Below are 6,799 nucleotides of genomic sequence, written 5' to 3'. Positions count from 1 at the left end.
CAGCTGAAAAAAGATCTATAATCTCTAAATACATTAAAAACTTAATTTATACTTTGGGATCAGTTCCCTGTTTAACAAGTTAACCTCTCTTTCATTAGGGATAAGCCGAAAGCTAGACATAATTAAAAATTATACTCAGAAATGGAGAGCTGTGACTTAACCATCCTCCGTGGAATTTTACTGGAAAAATCTTTTTCTTCTCATACAAGAACTCTCCACAAAAATATTTTAAGGTAATATTGCATTTGGTGCGATCAAAGTGTATTCCTTTGAAAGAAATAAGAAAGGATTATGTTGCCTAAACAAACTTACAAATTTCACCTGCATCTTAGTAGAGAGAGATCTCTTTCCACTGAGATTTTTTTAAAATGTGGTTTTCCAGATGTGTCTAAGATATACTCCAAGTTAATGTAATATATTTTCATAATAAAGAGAATAAAGGAAGTTTAATTGTTATCTAGTACATACATTAATATTTTTAGGCGAAGGATCTAAGATCTAAAAAAGCTGAAAGTCTAGGGTTTCATAAGAGGCCATGATAAGACTGAGAGCCGCAGAGGCCTGATTCTTGGTTTACCCTCTTTGCTATCTGGTTGCTTTGATTAATAAATCCAGGAGTTTTAAACTTCAGATATCTTTATTCTGTATCATTTCACTGCTTCTAAAACTTCAAAAATTTTAAGATCCTATACTCCTATATTGACAACTATCCATCTACCTTTAGAATTTTAATATGTCTAGATTAAAAAAAAAAACACAATATGTACTAAGAGAATATGGACATAATCTCTCCTTTAATCTTTTTTATTTTTGAAGTGTTTGCTTTACCTTTTCATTTTTTCCTTGAGAGATATTTCATCATTATAATATCAAAAGACATCTAGGTGCAATAAAAGAATGACTGAATATATGTATTTATGCACCTATAAAGTACACTTGCTTGAGGTTTTCAAACATGAGATAGTACTTCTTGGGATTTGGGTATAGAATATTCTAGTATTAAAATGTTTTAATGTTCTTCTTATAAGTGCAAATTGCACCTTTACTACTCTTACCTGCTCTCTACTGTTTCTGATACTTGTTACTATGTATGTATGAAGTTTGGAAATTCCCCAGCCTTTTTTTCAGGGTAGTCTTCTGACGCAAAGTGGCTGAGGCTTTCCCCACTGGCCAGAAAGCTGAGCAAAGTGCATTGCATTTTTCTAGAGAAGAACAGTCACCTCTATTTTAAAATGATAACCTGTAAAAGCTTAAGTTCATCTACCTCTGTTAATTATTTTTGGATAAATAAAATGTGGTACTATCATCTAGGTTCACTTCTGTACTCCTCTAAAGAAGTTACTAAAACTTAACCATCAAAGACTTATGTATAGATTAATACAAATTTATTATGCACAATTCTAATGTGGCTTCATATTTCTGAAATGTTTGGCTTTTAATTTTTTTAATATAAATTTATTTATTTTAATTGGAGGCTAATTACTTTACAATATTGTATTGGTTTTGCCATACATCAACATGAATCCACCACAGGTATACACGTGTTCCCCATCCTGAACCCCCCTCCCACCGCCCTCCCTGTACCATCCCTCTGGGTCATCCCAGTGCACCAGCCCCGAGCATCCTGTATCCTACATCAAACCTGGACTGGCGATTCATTTCATATATGATATTATACATGTTTCAATGCCATTCTCCCAAATCATCCCACCCTCATGCTCTCCCACAGAGTCCAAAAGACTGTTCTATACATCTGTGTCTCTTTTGCTGTCTCGCATACAGGGTTATCATTACCATCTTTCTAAATTCCATATATATGCATTAGTATACTGTATTGGTGTTTCTCTTTCTGGCTTACTTCAGTCTGTATAATAGGCTCCAGTTTCATCCACCTCATTAGAACTGATTCAAATGTATAAATGTATTCTTTTTAATGGCTGAGTAATACTCCATTGTGTATATGTACCACAGCTTTCTTATCCATTTATCTGCTGATGGACATCTAGGTTGTTTCCATGTCCTGGCTATTATAAACAGTGCTGTGATGAACACTGGGGTACACGTGTCTCTTTTAATTCTGGTTTCTTCAGTGTGTATGCCCAGTAGTGGGATTGCTGGGTCATAAGGCAGTTTCTATTTCTAGTTTTTTAAGGACTCTCTACACTGTTCTCCACAGTGGCTATACTAGTTTGCATTCCACCAACAGTGTAAGAGGGTTCCCTTTTCTCCACACCCTCTCCAGCATTTACTGCTTGTACACTTTTGAATAGGAGCCATTCGGACTGGCATGAAATGGTACCTCATTGTGGTTTTGATTTGTATTTCTCTGATAATGAGTGATGTTGAGCATCTTTTCATGTGTTTGTTAGCCATCTGTGTCTTCTTTGGAGAAATGTCTGTTTAGTTCTTTGGCCCATTTTTTGATTGGGTCATTTATTTTTCTGGAATTGAGCTGCAGGAGTTGCGTGTATATTTTTGAGATTAGTTCTTTGTCAGTTGCTTCATTTGCTATTATTTTCTCCATTCTGAAGGCTGTCTTTTCACCTCGCTTATAGTTTCCTTTGTTGTGCAGAAGCTTTTAATTTTACTTAGGTCCCATTTGTTTATTTTTGCTTTTATTTCCAATATTCTGGGAGGTGGGGAATAGAGGATCCTGCTGTGATTCGTGTCAGAGAGTGTTTTGCCTATGTTCTCCTCTAGCAGTTGCTTTTAATTAAAAAAAAAAAAAAAACTTATACTTGTTACTTTTTTTGTAAGTTTTGTATTGGAGGATAATTGCTTAACAATATTGTGCTGGTTTCTGCCATACATCAACGTGAATCAGCCACAGGTATACATACGTTCCCCTCTCTCTTGAACCTCTCTGCCATCTCCCACCCCATCCCACCCTCTTAGGTTGTCACAGAGCATGGGTTGAGCTTCCTGTGTCACACAGCAAATTCCCACTGGCTATCTTTTTACATATGGTAATGTATATGTTTCCATGTTACTCTCTCAATTGGTCCCATCCTTTCCTTCCCTGTGTCTACAAATCTGTTCTCTATGTCTGCATCTCCATTGCTTCTCTGCAAATAGGTTCATCAGTTAGATGTGACTTTTAATTTCTTTGCCATTATCATTATAAATTTTCCCTAGAATACACTTTTCTTTAGGAATCTATATGCAAATTGTCACATATGAATCACGCCATGAGCCCTGCTCTGGGTAGCAGCTATTAATATTATACTCAAAGTAAATAGGCTGATAGTTACTGAGCTCTAAAGAGCTTGCACATCCTAAATCTTCAGACAGCAAATCTTTTCTGACACAAACGGCACCTCCCTATGGCCTGGGTATAACAAGCAAAGTAAATTATGCCAATGAAAATGTTTTTAATTTCCACTATTAAAGGGATAGAAGAAAACGGTCTTGTTAGGTAGTTAGAATAGGAAAAAGGAGTCCAGAATGGCAGTGGCCAAAAGCCAAGGAAGGGAGAAAGCCCGCGAAAATAGACAAAGGAAGGTCCAAGGACCGGAGTGAGGACCTCAGGTAGAACAAACAGCACTCCTGGCTAGCCCAGTTTACATGGGGCAAGCCCAGGGGGAGGAAAAACCATGCAAAAAGAGGGGCCAAAGGGCTGAGGGTCTCTCTCTCACGTGCGCACGCTCTCTCGTTCTCTTTCTCTCTCCTCTTCGTGTCTTTTGGGTCGGCATGCCCTCATGCCTCGAGGATGTATTTTCCTTTATTTTCTAAATAAAACTGAGCTGTAACATGGAGCTGTAACACTGTCCGAGAGCTGTGACGCGCCGAGGGCTTTAATGTCCATCGCTTCAAATTTTTGTTGTGATGAGACAGAACCGAGGAAATCACACACTCCCCTGACAGTCTTATGAGATGTGAATCCATCCATTAAAAAAACAAACTCAAAAATTCCCCATATACAGAATCACAAAGACAAGAAGAAAGTGTGACAGGGAGGAAACCAATGCTGACCCCATGATGGAACTGTGTCTTTGACTTGCTTTTTGTTGCTGTTGTTATTATAATCATACAGAATGGTTTGACTCAGCTTCTACCTGAGGGTTAAACTAAAGTGCCTTTCTTCAGAACCCTGTCCACCCGTGGATGACGGGGAGGGAGAAATTAACACATCCCTTGCCTGAGGCTTGCCATTTTAGGAGATCTTTGCAAGATGAATGGCCTTTATACTTTGCTTCCTCACCTCCCCCCATCTCTGATCTATGAAAGAACCTGGCATCCAGACTCCTAATAAGATGGTTATTTTGAGGCGCTAGCCCGACATCTTCTCCCTTTACGGGCTTCCAGATTAAAGTCTCTTCCTTGCCTCAACTCCTCGTCTCTCAGATTCATTGGCCTGCCATGTGACCAAAGCTCTGCAATTGCAGTGGGACACAGTGCTTGCCTAAATTTAGAATTCTAAGATCCATGTGATGAGGGCATCTGGTGACCAGATAAATGCATAGATGGGAAATGAAATAGACACTGGATGGACCATGGTGCATCAGAAAATACACATTCTTTTTAAATTGGATAAATGTGACATCTTACAATGTGTAAATGTAAAGTGCACAGCATGTCACTTTGAGACATTTATATATTATCATTAATAAAACATAGTTGCTCTTGTACCAATATTTTTCACATTACATACTTATAGCATAATATTATTGCCTATATCCAAGATACTGTACATCATATTTCTATGGCTTATTTAATACTTGTTACAAGTTTCTAGACTTATCTCTCCATTCCCATCCCCTGGTAATCACACTTTTACTTCCTGGTTTGTTTGTTTGTTTGAGGTTTGACATTGGTCGATTTCACATATTAGTGACATCATACAGTGTTTGACTTATCTCAGATAGCATAACATGCTTAAGGTCCATCCAAGTCACAAATGGCAGGATAACCTTCCTTCTCATGGCTGAGTAATGTTCCTCTGTATACATATGCCACATCTTTTAAATCCATTAATCTGTTGATGGGCCACAGGGAAGAAAACATGAATTTAAATTTTGCTGTTACTTACTACTCACTTAGAATCATCTACCATCTCTAAGTATCAGTTTTAGTGTTTGCGTGATGAAGATAAGGTCTACCCTATAAAGGAGTAAAAGTCATTGAGATCCTGCAAGAGAAAGTCCCTAAAAAAATATTGTACAGTGCGTGTTGACAGATTTCAAGATGGGGAAGCTCCTATTTTGTTAATAGTCATAAAGATTTATTTTTCTGGGTTTCCCCAGTGACTCATTGGTAAAGAATACCCCTGCCAAGACAGGGTTTGATCCCCGAGAACATCAGAGATGCAGTTCCATCCCTGGAAGGGAAAGATCACTCCATCCATGGAGTAGCAAATTGTAACCCATTCCAGTATTCTTGCTGGGAAAACCCATGTGTTTCAAAGAGTCAGAAACAATTGAGCATGCATAAAAACTTCTTTGTCTATGTTATCAAGCATTTACATTGCATAAATTTATACATGAAAATGTATAATTTTTAACTGGGTTTTTTGTTTTTCATATGTATTTGTATAAAATATAGACCATTCAAACCTGATTCAGTGCCACCCCCTGCCTTGGGTGAATTATAGACGTAGCCTAAACTAACTAACCAACCACTGAACTTCTCAGTAAGTTTTAAAATATGTAAGAGGGGTAACAATTTGAAATATGAATGCTTTTCATTTGCAAATGCCACACATTTGACAGAGAAGAAAAACTAAGGACTTCTAAATAATTTGCTTGAGTATCAAGAGCCAAACATAGAAAATTTGGGGCTTGGGATCTGATCTGATATATAATATATATTACAAGTAGGGAATGACAAAAGCAATTCATAGTAACCTTTTTGTGTAAAATGGTATTGTCATTTTATGGCTAAAACTTACATCGTGCCAACTGTTTGCCAAGAGCTTTTCTTCATTTCATATATATTCACATATTTATTTAATCTCAAGCAACCTATGAGATAGGAACACTGCAGACAATAGGGATTCAGTAATTTGCTCTAGGTCATCAAGCTGTGAAGGAAAAGATTTGAAAGCAAGCAGTCTGACTCTATAGTTTAATTTCTACACTTGACAGTGTACGGCAATATTTCTGGCTCCAAAATGATAGCACTTCACCGAGAGTGAAGGAAGGGGACCAATGGGATGCATCTAGAACTCAGGTTAAAAGAGACTCCTGATAGGACTCTAGCCCCCCAGGTCAAGTTCCAAGGGCGGGTAGGGAGCCACTGAAGGATGAGAACACTGTGGATAAATTGAAGGGGTGGAGATCAACCCCAGAGCTGTCTTTCCAGTGTCACCAGAAATTACCCCAAGATATCTCATATGGGTTCATCAGTTGAGCAGCTGATTGAGAGGCAGGAAGAATACTGTAAAGGCAACCTTGGGGAATTCTGTTCAACCCAGCAGAATAAGGTTGGATGAGGAGGGTGCAGCATGTGGAAAGGTGGGTTACCCAAAACAGGTAAGATGAACTTTCCTTCCACTGAAGCCTTTGCCAAAAGCTATTCACAACCTTGTCTCTTAGGTCCATGTATTTAGATGGTGAATTGCAAGCATACATTCCTATTATTATCTTATTTTCTGTATCGCAGCAATAACGAGTAACATGTTCAAGGGGAAAACTTAACAGGTGTCAAAATGAGACACTTGGCATCAAAACACAAAACAGCTAGTTACTTACTTCTAAACCTTCTGCTATTTCAAGAATAGGGGGAAAGTGACATACTCTGTGTATATGTGATTATCTGAACATGTGAAAAAACTTGGGTTCTTGTTCTACTTAAAGCCTAG

This window comes from Bos indicus, chromosome 13 (genome assembly GCF_029378745.1).
Source record: "Bos indicus isolate NIAB-ARS_2022 breed Sahiwal x Tharparkar chromosome 13, NIAB-ARS_B.indTharparkar_mat_pri_1.0, whole genome shotgun sequence".
Lineage (NCBI taxonomy): Eukaryota > Metazoa > Chordata > Mammalia > Artiodactyla > Bovidae > Bos > Bos indicus.
Note: the sequence above shows the minus strand (reverse complement) of the source record.